The 16,833-nt window shown below is 40.7% G+C and overlaps 1 protein-coding gene across 1 annotated transcript in view; it reads right to left on the bottom strand.

Annotated features, from left to right (window-relative positions):
* The window catches only part of SORCS3 (sortilin related VPS10 domain containing receptor 3), a 268,231-nt gene that overhangs the window by 82,001 nt on the left and 169,397 nt on the right, over nt 1-16,833 (bottom strand). The window lies entirely within an intron of this gene.

The raw sequence follows: 16,833 nt of genomic DNA, 5'->3' as shown, positions 1-16,833 counted from the left end.
GGGCTGTCTGTTATTGGTAAGGATGCCAGAATGAGCCTGAGTTCCTGTGATCACACAATTATTGGGATCAAAGCTTCCCAATATATGGACACAGTTAAAAGTGACAGTAGGATACACAGAAGTTCCTTTAAACATCAGTGAAAAACATTACAGGGTGCTGCAGTATTAGTCCCCAGTGTATACAGAACGTAATCTTTTTGGTCCATAGCAGAGGTTTTCTGCCCTGTTTCCAATTTCTGTTTCAAATGAGTAGCACTAACTGCTGTAATTTCAGTCATTCAGTAACCATCACCCTTGTCTATGACATGCCAATAGAGACAGATGTACACACCATCATATATATTCATCAAAACTTAATGAAACAGAGTGGTAATTCCAGCACTTGGGGGTAAAGGTTAGGAACACTTTAGGGACTTTCCCTGCAGCCCTTACCAACAAGTTTCCTACTTAAATTCAACCTTAAATGCATTCTCCCAGATCCATCCTTCTGGAAGCCAGACACCAGGCTCCTACTTAGAGCCATTTTCTGCATCCTGACACACATCTGCCAGCGTCAGATGGCTCCACCTGGGCCCCCGACATCCTCTGGGTCCCTCCCCTCCAGATGGAGGGGCCACTGTATCCCCCCCTGCAGCAATGGGGCAAAACTGTTCAGCCCAGGTAATAAGAGACATCAGTCTGCCACAGTACTATTCATTTTAAAAGGGACTGCAATTAGAAGAACCTAAGTATATCCTAACAAAATCCAGAATACTCATTACCATTGTGCATTTGCATGCCTGAGCTCTGTGGATCTACTCATTATGCCTTTCAAGTGTGCACCAGGGAATGAGAGGGATCTCCTGAAACATGTCATTCTAGCTTGAAGTTCCTTTCCAGTGCCATCTACTTGTTCCCTTAATTAGTTTTGACAAGCCTAATGGTTCTTTTCAGAATAACAATGATGACAAAAAAGGACTAGCACACAGCACACTCCTAGTACTTCTCTGTTCACCAAATAGTGCACTACAAGTTGAAAAGCTCACAAAATGTTCTGCAACACAAAAGCAAGACAGGCTGCTCTATCTGCAGGCAGATAAGGCTGAAAAGTGATGCACTGGTCTTCCTTCCTTCCTCCACCAAAACCAAGTTGCTTTCTTATACCAATGACTGATTGCAAAACAGATCCTCAATCAATGCTGTTTCTTCATGCCTCACCTCACATCTGTTCCCATTGGCAAGGAGCTTTGCTTTGCATTACTCTGACTCTTGATTTCAGGTATTTTTAGTAAATGGTCTCTCATCATTTGTCAATGAAGGAGCATTACATGAGGAATGCAAAAAAGTTAGCAGTGGAAAGAGCAAGATCCTGAAGCACAGCTGCAAAAACACACACACAGACTCTAAAGCTATTCCTTTATCCTGTTGTAATTCTCTAGCCTTGAGAACTCACTACAACAACCTCACAGGTCTGGCAGTACAGGAGCAGCAACAAAACAAGGAGAGACACTTTCACAGCCTTATATTTTCTTACACTCTAAAGAACATTTGGAGGATGCACTGCCCAATATTATTTAAGCAACTAAAGCATGTTGAGGAGAGACGTCAGCATCCCCTGACTTATACAACCAAGTGTATCCCACAGAGTGTGGTGGCTGGGAAAGGCTTTCATGGTGCTCTATCTAACAACCCTGTCCAGAGGCTTACAAAGACAAGAGTATTCAACACTCAGGAGCCTGAGGTCCTGACCAACGGTCACAGAGATCTGTGCATATAAACTCCAGACAGCAAAATTTAAACCAAGGTTCACAAAATGCACCCATGTGTGCTGCTGTCTTGGACGGCCATAGGGAGTAAAATAAGGCACCCTCACTGTGAGGAACTGAGCTAAATCAACATCCTCCACCATCCCTATTCATTAATCACCCCTCGCATGACAAGATGCTGAGAGCATGCAAGCAGTAGTGACAAGAAAGGTCAGTTTTTCCTGCTGACACTTTCCCCAACTGCTGCAAAAGCAGTTTTCAAAATGTGGAGCCTGCAGCCAGAATTACAGCAGGCACGGGATAATTTTCCAATTAAGAATTCAAACTACCTCTGAATTCCATTAAAAGGAAGAATTGTTACCTTTTTTTGTATCTTCTGGTGCTGCTTTTCCTTTCTGTTTTCATGGTAGCTCTTGATTTTCACAATATCCTTCCTCCCTTCTTTTCAGAAAAGAATTGTATGCTCTTGAAGGATGGGCATGATCCTGGCAAGATGCTTATCTCTATCCTGAGGGAAGAGCACTGTGCATGGATGCACATTTACTAGGCCACTCTGCAAATATTTCATCTCTGACTGGGAGGGAGAGCAGCCAATAAGGGCAAAGAAAACACAATATTCTGCATTTCAACTATTCCTGAAGTGTTTCCTTGTAGTTTACAACTACAAGATGTTGTACACTTCAAAATAAAAAAATGCCAACACATACAAAGAAAGGAAAAAAGAAAAACAGAGACTCTTCAGGTTACCTGCTTACAGCACACCCCAGCTCACTTCTTCTACCAACTCTAATGCCTTTCCATGGAATAAACAATTTTTGCATTCTTTTCTACCCATTTTGCATTACCCACCAGGCATTTAAATGCGAAAAGAAGGATTGATATATGTCTCCTCTAGCATTTTAAATGAAAACAGCTGAGCAATTCCAACTGCCGATCCTCGCTCCCTAAACCATCAATTGACAGTAAGAGATGTTCTATTCCTCTGTCTCCTGGACCCAAGAGTTTGGGAGGTTTGAGGGAGTATCACTGAATGTGAGCAACATTTTTGTTTGGGATTTACAACAAGATAAAAGCAAACATTCAGGTTACAGGAGTCAGCCTTTCAAACTTGATCTGGAACCTGCTGGACTGATCTTTTTGCCAGAGGTGTGTCTAGTTTCTGATCAAAGTGGCATTCCCCAGCTTTGAAAACAAAATCAAAACTTTTACAACAAACTGAGACTCCCAATATGCTGACTTGAAAACCCATTTCTGCAGGTTAAGATGTCAGACTGAAGGCAATTGCCAGTGTCCGTGTTAAGAGACAGAGGAAACAAATGGATACTACCTAGCAGAATGTTGTGCACTGAATAAGGGCTAGAAACATCAAGGAAAAAGGAACATTTATTGTACAGTAATAGGTAAAGGAGGAAAAACTCATCCTCTTGCTGCATGCAACTGCAGTTAAATTAGTGGATGTTGCCAATTAGTCTGATGTAATTTTAATTCTATCCTGCTCCAGAAGTGAGTAAACACTTTTGCGTCCTACCAGGCAAGCAGTGCATATTTCTGACTCATCCAAGCAACACAAGAGCCATGCCCATGTGCATGTATGGAAGCAGGAACTAATTCATTCAATTCCCACTCAATTGACCTGGAGTTTTCCGCGTGGAACCCTTGCTCAATGACACATACCTTTCCAACAGGCTTCTCCTCTATTTGATACTGTGACACATTTGTCTAGGTATCAATAACTGCAGTTGGCTTCAGGTGGTCAAGGTGATTCATGTATTAATTGGTCTAAAATCACCTCTGGGCACCTAACAGCCCCCATACACCCAACCTGCACGCAACCCTGGGCCAACCACCATAAACTACCATAGTTAAGAGCTATACAAATGTTGAACTGTTGGGGCAAAGAATGTGTTTATTAAACACATAAATACAGTATCATTCTGTGTGGCTGAGCCGGGGGAGACGCTGCTGGATGTGTTAAGATGTGATGAGGTCTCTGAAGAGTTATGGGCAAAACCTCCTTGCACAGCATATTTCAAATGAAGCTTGGGAAAAAAGCTGGGCAGGAAGATACTGTAAGAAACTGTCTTAGCTAGGTCCCTGGAGCTTTCTACATCTTTTCCAGTGCTAATTTCCATGATGCTATAGTCCTGGACATCGGCAGAAGTAATTGTTGTGAGACTTAGCTTGCAAGATAAGGGAAAAAATTGCCAAGTGTTTATTCTCAGCTAATTTCTTTTCAGCAAAGCCAATCCTTTTTAAAATGGTCCAAATGAATTTTAAGGAGCTTTTCTGCACGGTATCTCAAAAACAAGGTGTTCATGGCATCTGCATGTGTTTCCATATGTGCATTCATGCATGTGCCACCCTGCACCTCATCCCTGCTAATACCAAATGTCTAAACCTGCACCTTCCCTGTAAACTCAGTGAATCACAGGTCCCTGAACCACAAAGTTGCCACACACAGTTCTTTCATGCATAAGCCAGACCAAGAAGAGGAAATAGGTCCAAAGCAATCCTTTCCTTGAGGGGAAAAATGGCATTTAGGCTCAACCATGTCAACCACCACCAGAGAATCCATTCAAGGCAGCAGGCTCTGCTGCACAGAGAATAATTTCTTCTTCTTCTCAGTACATAAAAGAAGGTACTCTTTTTATCACAGAAATTAACAGGGAATACCTTTAAAGTATATTTAGCAACAGCAAAACTGCTGTTGCTTAATATTTTTTATTTTCCCTTTATGCTAACACCAAAACCTATGCACAAATAAGGCTGTGTCTAGTTCTCATGCAGTTCAAAGGTCTTAGTCCTTTAAAGTCCTGTCGCATTTTTCCCAAACCATTTTTCCTACCATAAATCCCATAAATATAACCTCATGCTCATGAAATATATTTGAAAAATGTTGTGGGTAGAAGGCCAAAGATCCTTATTCACAGCCTGGTCAAGGTTTGAAAGGACCAGCAACACAGGCAGGGCATGTGCTCCAGGTGGCATCCTAATTTCCCCATGGTGCCCTTGAAATAGGTCCTTATGGGGACTGAGGCTCATGCAGGGAGTGTCAGCTATGCCAAGCCAGCCCTGGTTGCTCCCAGGTACAGCCCCAGGCCTGAGGAGCTGAATGTGCTGCTCCTGACTCATCGGGGTACAGCTGATCCAGGCTATGCAAAGGCAGTCCTGAGGGCTTATCCCATATCCTAATGGAATAAGAAGCCTTTTTTTTTTTTTTCCCCCAGCAGTATCAGCATCAGGATATGGTGGAAGTAATGAAGCATTAGCGCATCAAGTTAAGAAATTACTGTCCTGAAGGCCTCTCAAAGCCTGAGTGCATGACACACCATCAGCTCCCTATCCCACATGCATCCTACACCAACAGTGCTGCTTTGGAGAGGGCATTTCTAGAGAGGAGGGAGGGGATTTTCCTGGGGTTTAGAGGTCTGCAAGTTGTATGGTGGACAAGTTTTAAGCACATTCCAACACACGGGTTTGATTCTGTTATGTCTTCTTCTGGAAGGGACACTTTTTTGCAGGACAATTTCACTTTTGTTATTCTAAATTTCAAGTCCCTTTAGAAAACAAGAATAAGAGTATATTTTTAGATTTTTGCATTTGCTTAAAATTAGTTTAGTGCCTACTATGCTATGAAGCTCAGTTAATTAATGTTTTCCCAGGGCTTGGCTACCCTCCTTTCAAAGTCATGTACATGGGGAATTGCTATAGATTATTGCTTTGCTTTTTCATGAAACATGAATCGGCCGTGTTTCAGATCACTTTAGAAAAGCAAAGTACATGCTCAAAGACCCCTCAGCTCAGTCTGGCAGTCCTGTAACTAAAGATTTCACTGGGGTAACTCCTTTCCTTCAAAGGAAATATTTGTAAGACTTGTAATATTCTTCCAAGTTTGTTTCCTAGCAGAAGCATCTTAAACATGACCCATTCAAGAAATGTTTTACACCAAAATAAGGATTATCAGGTACTGTGTGTTTAATTGCCCTCATTTGTACAAATGTTTTCCAATTGTGAATATGACATGCCTGAAATGCTAAGGCTCAGTGATTCAGCTATTAACAGAGGCCTAGGCACAATAAAAGACCTCCAAAAATCTTCAGAGCAAGAGCATCATTTAATAAATGAATGCAGCAGTAGATGGATAAAAATAAAGCTTAAATCGTCCAAAGAGGGGATGCCAGTATGAAACTTGGCACAGACAATATGTATAGGATTTGCTGATGAGCCCCACATGCCTATGAGCATTGCACATTGTATTAATTAAGGAAGAATGAGTCTCTACATTCCCAGTTGCAGGATATTGTGAAGAATCACCCTGGGATAACATCTAACATTCTGGAAATGAATTTGTGGTTCATTTCATGCATTTTGGGGAAAAATAATATGAAATAATAGATTTGTTTCACAAACCTTTTGTGACAGTTGTTTCTCTGCATTTCAGACACTAACCTGAAGAGAACAAATGGCTTATTTCCTTCTTTGACTTTTAGCCATCAGCCAGAAAAGGAATAGGGAATAAAAGGAATGAAGAACAAAGGTAAGGAGAAGAAATAGAGAGTAGAATGAACTACTCTGTTCTGGACCAGCAAGCAAAAATGCATCAACGTGTCTCCTTGCCCCCAAAAAATCACACTCAATTAGCTGCTGAGAGTGAGATGCTCATTTGTCTCAATACCACAGGAGGAAAAGACAAAAAAGCAGGCAACAAAAAGGATTCTGGCAGCAGACAGATATCTAAAGGCAGGCTCTGCCTGTAGAAACAGCAAGTCTGTATGGCTATGATTTGTAAAAGCAATAGTGTCATGAGGTCAGCAGATCACCAAGTGTCTCATGACAAGACAAGTTTGCATCCGAGACAGAAGCATCCTCACAGGCAGAATGGAGATGAAAAAAACAGACACAGTCACATGCAGGTCTCTGTCAGTGAAAGAGCAATACTGCAGCTGGAGAGACCAGAGAAACCAGACATCTTTTATGGGTCCTTTGCTCTAATGTAGGCAGGTGAACAAGCAATAAGGAGACAAGGCTGCCCAGGGGGCTGAGCACTAGACACACTCCCAGCTCTTCACGACAGCCTCATCCCAAAGCACCCCCATCCCAATAGCATTGCCCTGATCAAGTGAGAATGTGCAGGGCAGAATGCTGCAGTGGGAGTCATGTCAAGATGCAAAGGTGTATGGTCAAGATGTAGATAAATCAAGAGCTTCTCATTGTTGGGTTCTTAATCTGTTGTTACAGAGGAGCAATAAAAGGAAAGAGAAGTACAAGGCCAAATGAAAAGTAATACTCTGCTGGTTTCTATCCTCAAGGCAAATTCCAAAGTGCCAGCACACTGTTCAAATCTAATGATTTGTAGAAAGAAAAAAAAAGAATTCTGGAGAAACTACTGCAGATCTAGAAATGGCTTTAGGGAGTCACTATTACAGATTGCCCCTAAAATCAATATTGTAATGGAACATGTCTCCTTCACTCAAAGATTTTCAATCCAAACCTGAAAACCAAAAATACTCTGAGCAAAACCTAAGAATCTGTCTGTACCCTTTGGCCAAAAACATGACAGAGTTTTTGGCTTGGTTTTCTTTATTTTTTTTCAATAAAAAGCAGGATTTTCTCCTATATGAGAAAACCCAGATCTACTGAAATCAGCTCTGAAGTCTACAGGTATTATTTATTATTTCCTAAGTATTTCCTGGCAGACACAGGTGAGTATGTTTCTCTCTCAGACTCAGCTACAGAACTTCTGATATTCCACTAAACATGGAAATGTGTCTACCTCTCATTTTTATTGCCTTCTGCCCAATGGAGAACAATTATCTTGCAAGATAATTACAGAGCTACGATAACCACTGCTATGTCCTATTCCAATTAACTCACTACAAATATGCAAGTGGAACAGCATCACTCACTGGCTTTTCATCCTTGTTCTCTATATGATCAGCAAGACACAAGTTACTGAATCAACATTATTTAAAAGATCCTGTAATGCAGCTAATAAGATGCTCCTTCCTGCTCTTACATTCTGATGTAGCTTCATGCTCACAGTGCTTTACAATAGCAAAATTAAACTCATCTCATTCTACAGAGGAGACTCAGGGGAATGCCAGGGAATGAAAGGATGGGAGTTTCATTTTCTTCTCTTGCTGAGAATGAATTCTGCCTCATATAACTGCTGATGAATTGTCGTTTTAAGAGAGTTTGTTAATTTACAACAAGCAGAAGGCATAAAAACGGACCTCCTTATCTTTAATGGATGTTATTGAGCAACACAAATGGTTCACATTTAAATTAATGCAAAAACATCTTGTCTGTTTTGCTATGATAAGACTGTTCTTTTTGCACAGCATGGGCTCAACTTCTTCTGTTAAATATAACTACTGGTTTTGTTCAGCTTAATGCCAGGCAAATTTCCAAAGGTTCAGCAGCTGAAGCCAGTTCAGGGAAATGAACTTGAATTTACCTGGGCCCTTCAGGAAAATGAACTTGAATTTACCTGGGTCCTGCTGATTCTTTTTGAGAAAAGCTCTCTGAAGAATTTTGAGGTATCTAGTTTCAAGTAAAAACGGTCCCTGATAGTGCTGATGTACTTGCTGAGGATAAATCCTCTATTAGATTGCAACTTCTTCCACTGCAAGGATGCTTCCAGCCCCAGTGGCTGTAAAGAAACAAGAACTGTAAAGGTCCATTTCTCAAAATCAAGTGGGCCATCGGGGATGAGGTCTGGGGCAAAGGGAGGATGGATCCAGAAAAAATGCTCACTCCTGATGCCTGTAGGTGTTTTGCCATTGAATGAAATAGCCAGAAAATTATGCTTGTAATCAGAGTATATGAAAAAGGAATTCCTAAACATCTCAGAACAGTAGTGATTTTAAAAGAATTCCCAAATGTTTATCTTTCAGTCATCTGAAAAAAAGAGGGATTCTCCCCCATACTGAGAATTTATCCATTTTCCCAGAAATTGAGAGTTTAATATGATGTAGAACAAAGGTCAAAACCTAACCCAAGTTCCCCACAAAAAAAAAAAAAAAAAAAAAAAAAAAAAAAAAAAAAAAAAAAAAAAAATTAAAAGTGGGAGACTATTCCTTGCTAGCCAGAATGCACAAAATATGATGCTACTTTCAGCCTGGCAGCCCGGCTTTTGATTAGCTTTGCCAAGCTATGACAGTATGGGAGATCCCCACATGCCTCAGAGGGATGCATTGTTCAATATATTAATTAGCGGGCTGGCTTTCATCAATGTTTCCTACAAAGTGTCACAAAGAATTACTCTGGGACTGCTCCTGACAGGCTCGAATTAATTTGTGTCTGAGTTCACGTGCATCCTGAGAGCCAGGATGAAGCCAGGTGAGGCAGACTACATGAGTCAGCAGTACAGCAGTTCAGCTTCCAACACTGGCCTTTGAAACACAGTGGTTTCAGAACACAGTCCAGGTCCAGGTTTGGACTTAATTGTTTTGATGGGTTTTGATCTTATTTGTTACCTTTTTGCAGGAGAAGAACAGAGATCCTCCCACCCTGCCCTCTTCAGACAGACAGAGCACCCACCCCAGGGATTGATACAAACTGGGAGAAATATTCAACAAACTCTTCCTTAAAGCATTCCTGGTCTTTCTTACTAGTTCATCTAGTTCATCTAGTCTGCTTCAGTCTCAGACACTCAGTCAAAGAGAGTGTGGGGGAGATGGGGTTATAAAATTATCCAAGATCAGCAATGGGAGAGGTAAGAGAAGAGACTGGCTCCTGGGAGATAAAGAAACCTTACAGATAAGAAACCAAAGCCAAAGGATTTTTGACGGCTGAAAACACTAACTGCAGTGTAACAGGTGACATGTAGTGGCAGGCATTAGATTTAAGCCAAATGTGCAGAAATATTTTAGCCCTTACTTTTTGAGGCCTTAAGGAAAAAAATAACTTCCAGCCACAGAACATTAAAGACATCAATGTGGCAAATATCACAAATTGTACTAAAATCACAACAAATCACAAATTCTAAAAGCTTGATAGTATTTATGTAAGGACATCCACCATTATATTAGTCGAGAGGGATGGTCCTTCCTTCTGCAAGCTATGTTGCGTTTCTCAAGCAAAAAGAGGTTAGAGAGAAAAATAAGGTGGTTAAAGAGAAAAGTCCTCCAAAGACAACTAATTCCAAAATTGCCCTTCCAAAGGATATACCTTTCATTGAAAGAACTCATTCTTGCTGTGATAGCAACCAGAATTACACAGGTGTATACATAATGTGACACTTTATCATGCAGCACTTTACTTAGGGTTCACTTATTATGTAGTTCATGGGTTTCAAATGAGAATTTAAAGTACTTAAAATTATTTCCCTTCAAAATCACACAATCACACGCAATCCTTCTAGCCAGAATGCTTTTTTCTCTTTTTTTTTTCCTCATCAAAAGAGTTTTGAGCCTAGGCAGCCTGATTAGCATGACATCCATGGGACTTCATAAAAATGTCAAACACTTCTTTTCCTAGGAAAGCAGGCAGTAAGGAGAGGGGCAACACGTAATACTAAATCATCCATCAACAACTTAGAGCTTCCATTCATAGTACAAGAGATTAGTTCTAACAAATTTCCTTTGTACGATAAAGTCATCAGTCAGCATAAACTTACACCAAACCTCCAAATATCATTGGTTTAAGTCCCAGGTAAACTAAAAAATGTCTGTAATATTTCTCCAGTATTGTACTATGGGTTTTCTTTCCAGCTTCTACAAAGATGCTTTCCTACATCCAGCTATTTCTGTCAATCTCTCATAAATTTTCAAAAAGGAACATGGACTGTGCTCAGAAAGGGGAACAGTAGTCTGAACATTACACTGACCAGAGGCACTAATGGAAGGCACGGGGTCTGTGCAGTCTCTATAAAACAGTCCTGCAGTGTTTCCCAGAGATAGAAAGTGAAGGATTTTCCTATTCTTAGGGTCATTTAGGTTTTTATTCTCTTAGATATCCATAAAATCTATCACAATGTCCCTGGAAGTGCACTTACCAATCTATAGTTCAAAATCAGGATAGGATTATGTTCAGGAAAAAAATATCACACATTTTGTTTCAGACTGCCTTCTTTCCCTGCTTTAATTTTGTTTATAAAATCACTTATTGCAAAATGAAGCTTTAGTCAAATTTTAAGATTACTTAAAAAGACCATCCAAAAACTGTCAAATATTTCACAATATTCCTTCCTTTAATTTCTGAGGGAAATATTTTGATAATGTTGAATTCTAAAATACCTTTATTGACTTGGACCTTTTTCAACAAAAACAAACACCCATTCAGCCAATAAAAAGTATCCACCTCTATATCCAGGTTCCATTTATATCTCTGTCACTCAGTTACTGTGTAATCACAAGTTAGTCACCCACAACCTAACATTTGGAAACACTAAATATCTATAGTGCCGATGGCATTAATTGTAGGCACAAAAAATGAAATAAAATACCTAGCCTCACAGTTTCACTTTGCCCCTTATTAACTGAAAAGGAAAAAAAATAAATAGGATTATTATCACCATGGTGTTGTGGTCTTTAATTAACTAAAGTGACCTTGCAAGAAAATCTTTCAATATATGCCAAGAATTTATGAGAAAGTCTCATCTCTCCTGAACTCTTATTACAGAGCTTGAGGCTAGAGTTTGAAAATGTTGTCCTCAGCTTAGTACAATTCATGGTCATAGTGGCTTGTGTAACACATTCCAGATTTATGTTAGCTTTACTCTCCAGGAGAAAAACCTTCCCTGGGTGTTCTTGCCCACAGGGCATGGGAAGTAAGCCCCTTTCCAGAGTCAAATGAGTCATTAGCCCAAGGGAGGCTCCAGTAATAGGCACTGGGTACATGCCTTGGTGATGCTCGTAGGTGTCATCCGTAGATGCCAAACTGGAGTCATTCCTTTTATCCATAGCTCCATGTATGGTATGGTTTTAATTCTGAAAAACTCTAATGTAGGATTATTTAAGAGTCAATTTGACATTTACAAGACTATGTTTTCCTAACACTAAACTCGGCTGTAAAAAATCAGGCGATGTTTCCCCAGCACTGTGCAATGACACCATCTGGCAGTTAATGATTAGTGGGATTTACAGGAGAGGCAGGCACATATTTGACTAACCATCTCTTTGCTGAAAAACTAGGCAAGTAAAGGTAATGTCAGCTGTATCCAAAGGTCACTACTGGAACTGCTGCTGAAACAGTCTGCATGGACCATAATTGGCACTGGAATTAAGAAATATCAGTGCTGTCACAACAATGAGGAAATAAAAAACAGACACAAACATCTGTGTGAAGGTAGAAACCCAGGTAAAAACCTTTAGAAATGCTGAGGCAAACCCTTTAATTACTACCCCCACACTACTCTCAGATACCCAAACCAGCCTCCACTATAGTCATCCTGAAATTCAGGTTGCAAATAAAGAAATACACTGGTTGATCCATTTTATCACATTTTCCTATCCAAAAATCACAAAAAAAGACTGAAAACCTTGCCCTCGACTGACAAAATTTGTTGTCTCATTCCTCAAACAACTGTGACAGAAAACCTTTAACTCCAAAGCATAACCTAAGTTAGTGGACACACAGCCTCCTTCTTTCTTTCAGTGAAAGTGCTCCCTTCTCACAATTTTTATCTCTCAGAAATAAAAGTGAGTGTGGCTGGCATTCATAGATGCAAAAAAAAAAGCCCATCCCAAAACAAAACATAAATCTGGTTGATTATCATGGAAATGAAGCGAAAAATAAAATTCTGGGGAGATTTGTTGAGGGAATCAGTAATGTATTTGAGAACTGCTTGATACACCTAATTTTTCTACTTGCAAATACAAACGTTGCTCCTTGAAGCCAAGCTAGTGCATGTCCTATTTTCCTCCTCTCTCCTTTCCTGTCTTGTTGGTCTTATCTGTCCAACTTTCATCACCAGTGTGTATTTCAGTGGCTTTTACTGACTAGACTCATGGTGCACGCTGACTTCAGGGCTCCAAGTATCAGAAGTACCAGAGGCATGAGAAATGCTGTGCAGATTTCTCTCTCTCTTCCATGCACATGAGTATTCCCCACTTTTCTGCTCCCAGGCTCTGAGAGAATCAAACACTGTCCCAGAGAGCATGACTTAAAAAAATAAATGAGAGAAGGGAAATGTCTACCTGTAACAGGTAAAAAAAAAACCAACCAAAACCACCCAGCAAAACCACTATAAAAACCAACCCCAAACAAACAAACAAATGAAACAAACAAACAAACAAAAGCCACACCAAGGAAAGTGGTTCCACCACTTCATATTCCTCAGTGATGATGTAAGGCAGGAAACAGGAATGTGTTCTCCAAAAAAAGAAAAGCCTGGAGAGACCCTAAGAAAGGGTGTTGGTGTCCAAAGGAACACAGTGCTGTCCTCTGCTCAGGATGGTGATCCTCTGCTCAGCAAACATAGGCAGGGCCTCCAAAGACAGGTGGACAGGGGATATTCACAGCTGATTGTACAGAAAATACAGGTCCCCTTGAGTAACTCTGTATTTGAAAGAATTAAACCAGAAGATGATAAAAGGACTTCATATGCCACTAAAGCATCTTTTCATTCTCTTGTACCCTCTAGTGCTCTTAATCTACTGCTGTAGCACTTCATATTACTATATTTGACTACTTCACCCACTACAGTCATCAAGGGGCTCTCCTGTCCCAGTCTCACCTACAGGGTAACAAGGCAAAGTCAGCTGGAGTCACCCAAGATGACAGGGAAAAGCTGTGGTCCAGCAAAGTGCTTGGTGCTTGCTCCAGTAACCAAACCATCCTGCCCACCTGCTTGGTCCCACTGTGCTGCCACAGGAAAAGGCAGAGGTAGGAAAAAAAATACTTAAGGACAATTCAAGTCCTATGAATCTTTATCAGGAGAGCAAGAGTATTTAGTCAGCAGAACAGACCATGTGTTTTTCAGGCGAGGAAGCTTCCCCAGCACTTCTACGGTACAAAATACGGGCTTTATTTTTTCATATCCGCCACATGGCAGCACAGGTGTCTAAGTTATAGTGATACAACATGAACAGGGCCCAGAGGGAGCTGCAGAAATGTGTTCTGAAAGAAAAGAACATTGAGTAGGATTTTAACAAACTTTGCACCCATGCTGGTTCCAGTTATCTTGATTGATCTTGGAATTTCTGTATCACATTAGCGTAAACTCGCTATTTCCAGTCTTACAGGATCCTAAGTTATTAAAATCTGAGGCCAAAGCACGTGGGAGCCAAATCTGGATGCCTGTACACACATCAAGTAACACATTCTGTTCAAGCTCTGCCACTGTCATCAGTGGGTGTAGTTAACAAATGAATCACTACTACCAAAGTAGAGAACTCAGATCCTAGGGTTTTTTATAACTGTGAGTGGCCCAGGGGTGAATCTCAGCTCATGCACAAACTTTGAGCGGGCTCAGGAACTGATGAGAGATGTCCCATGAACGGGTGGACATGTGACATCCATAATGAATGAGAACACAAAACTACAAAACAGTGAGTAGCACCAACAACTATGACTACAAAAAGAAGCTGAAAGCAAGAGCCAGGATACAATGCCACAAGTTGGGATTGGAGCTTAGGGCTTTGTTTTTGACCAGAGAGCCATCACAGATGCTGCCTGCTAGAGCTACACCAAAAAATACACAGAGTGACTTGTGTATCCGTGACTAGCAGAGAGGTTGTGCTTACTCTGCTGAGGGAAAATTCTCATCCCAGTCTCACAAGCTCTGAAGCAATCATGATTCTCTCCTGGCCTTACGGTCTCTATGTGTGAGGTCTCTCAGGAAAGGTATAATTATTCAGAAAGATCTGAGAGAGAAAAATAAGACCTCTTCTTGTCAGGTTGACTGATCACATGAACCGGGTGAAGTTTATAGTCTTCACAAGCCCATTCAAAGCAGCCTGAGAGATGAAAGTCATGTTTTGAAGGCAAACACATTCAGCAAAGCCTGTCCCAGATAAAGCCAGTTGCATTCCAATCAGATGGAGACAGTCCCATTTCATGAAGGATGCTTACCTGGGCCTCTGCTAATCAACAATGCAGAGCAGCACAAAAGAGCAGCTTATCTCATTTTGGCATCTCCCTATCATTACTATTTCAACTTTCATGGAAGTTTTAATTCAGAGGTTCAATAATGTAGTATTTGATAGACTGATGACAGGGAAAGTGGTAGGCTGGTGACATGGAAAGGCAAGCTTGCCACAGGCAAGCTGAGAGCTGCAGCTGACATGCTAGAGGGAAGGGATGCCATCCTGAGAGAGACTGACAGACTTGAGAGGTGAGTCTGTGTGAACCTCATGGCTCCAGGAGCACCTTTCAGTAGCTAAAGAGAGGGAGCTTTTACAAGAACATGTCGTAATAGGACAAGAGTAGTGGCTTTCAATTTAAAGATAGTAGGTTTAGAATAGATAATGGGAATAAGTTCTTTATTGTGAGGCTGATGAGGCAATTGAACAGGTTGCCCAGAGGAGTCACAGATGTCCCATTTCTGGAAGTGCTCAAGGCCAGGCTGGATGGAGCTTTGAGCAACACGGTCTAGTGGAAGGTGCCCTTGGCCTGGGCAGGGAAGTTAGAATTAGATGATTTTTCATGTCCTTTCCAACCTATACTATTTTACGATTCTCTGAGCTTCACAGAGTAGTGGCTTACATCTCCCTGAAACTTACCACTATACCCACTTCTCTCTCTCTTTTTTTAGAGAAAAAAAAAATCAACAAATTTTGGAGGCTAAAATGGTTCTTTGCATTTTTTTTCTGAACAGATCTTACAAGCCAGAACTTTCAAGCCATCACAGTTTGCTGCTTTAAAGGGAAAGAAAGGAAAAAGAGAAATAAATCAGCTAAGGAGAGTTATTATGTTCCACAATTTCAGTACTTCTTATCCCTGCACTATGGATTGTTTCAAATCCCTTCCACTCTGGGAAAAACCTAATTCATTCTCTTGGGAATCTTATTCTCCATGGGACTCTGCTGTTTCTGAGTGGAATAAAGACTTTTAAGTCTATGTCTTAGGAGTTTTAACTATAGAAGACTTGTACATTTCCTAAGAGAAAAAGGCACCTGTAACACAGACATTACATAATGCATTGCTAAAAAAAAAACAGTGTTCAAATCAAGCAGCAAAAGACAATGAAAAATGAGGTAACTGTGGAAAACAATACACATTTGGGTGTCAAATGGACAAACAGGCAGTTTCCATTAACCATTATTATATCAAAGCAGAAAATAAGGCACACCATCACAACCTGTCCTTTAAAAAGTAGTTCTGCTTTTCTTCCCAAGTCAGCCCTTGCACTTTATCCTCCAAGAAAACTTCTCCCCTAAGCTCACTTGTGTTATTTGAAGGATAGGGTAAAATCATCCCAAGGACCAGCTATGCTGCTCTACAGAAGGATCCACCTGGAGAGGATCTACACTCGCCTTTGTCCTGTGCACCCAGCATGAACAGTGAGATCAAATGATTTTTGACGGTTAGGTCAATCATCCACCTGCCACCAGAGCCAGGAGAGGAAAAACAACTTCCTTTCCTACATTATTAAATAGTCCTCTGTCCTCTGCTCAGGATGGTGATCCTTGTGTCCACACAGCAAACACAGGCAAGGCCTCCAAAGACAGATGGACAGTGGATATTCACAGCTGTTTAGCTGATTGGACAGAAAACACACGTCCCCTCGAGAAACTCTGTATTTGAAAGAATTAAGCCAGTCTGTCTGTAACATGGACAGACCTTGATATATTTTTCAGGTCTGTGTGACTTAGGAACCATAAAATTTCCTTTCCTCAGAGTTCAAAACATTCTTACACTGTCCAGATTCCTCAGGGACACTAAGGGAAATCTCTAGACCTGATGCCAAAAAGCCATTGTTGGAGTGTAAAGATGTTTAGAGGCATTTCCAGAAGAATGTAGATAATTTGAAATGAGGAGTCTACCTCCACTGCAAGGTGTGGAAATACTGAAAATACAATCTATAGACATTTTGTGCCTGGATTCCAGAGGCTTTCAATGAGGTGCAAAAATTTCTTTGAGAATTTGTCTCTAAGATATACAGATACAGACATAGATATGTATCATGCTTTGTAATGGGGAG

This window comes from Motacilla alba, chromosome 6 (genome assembly GCF_015832195.1).
Source record: "Motacilla alba alba isolate MOTALB_02 chromosome 6, Motacilla_alba_V1.0_pri, whole genome shotgun sequence".
NCBI classification, from domain to species: domain Eukaryota; kingdom Metazoa; phylum Chordata; class Aves; order Passeriformes; family Motacillidae; genus Motacilla; species Motacilla alba.
The sequence above is the reverse complement of the archived record's forward strand: the minus strand, read 5'-3'. Positions and strand labels throughout refer to the sequence as shown.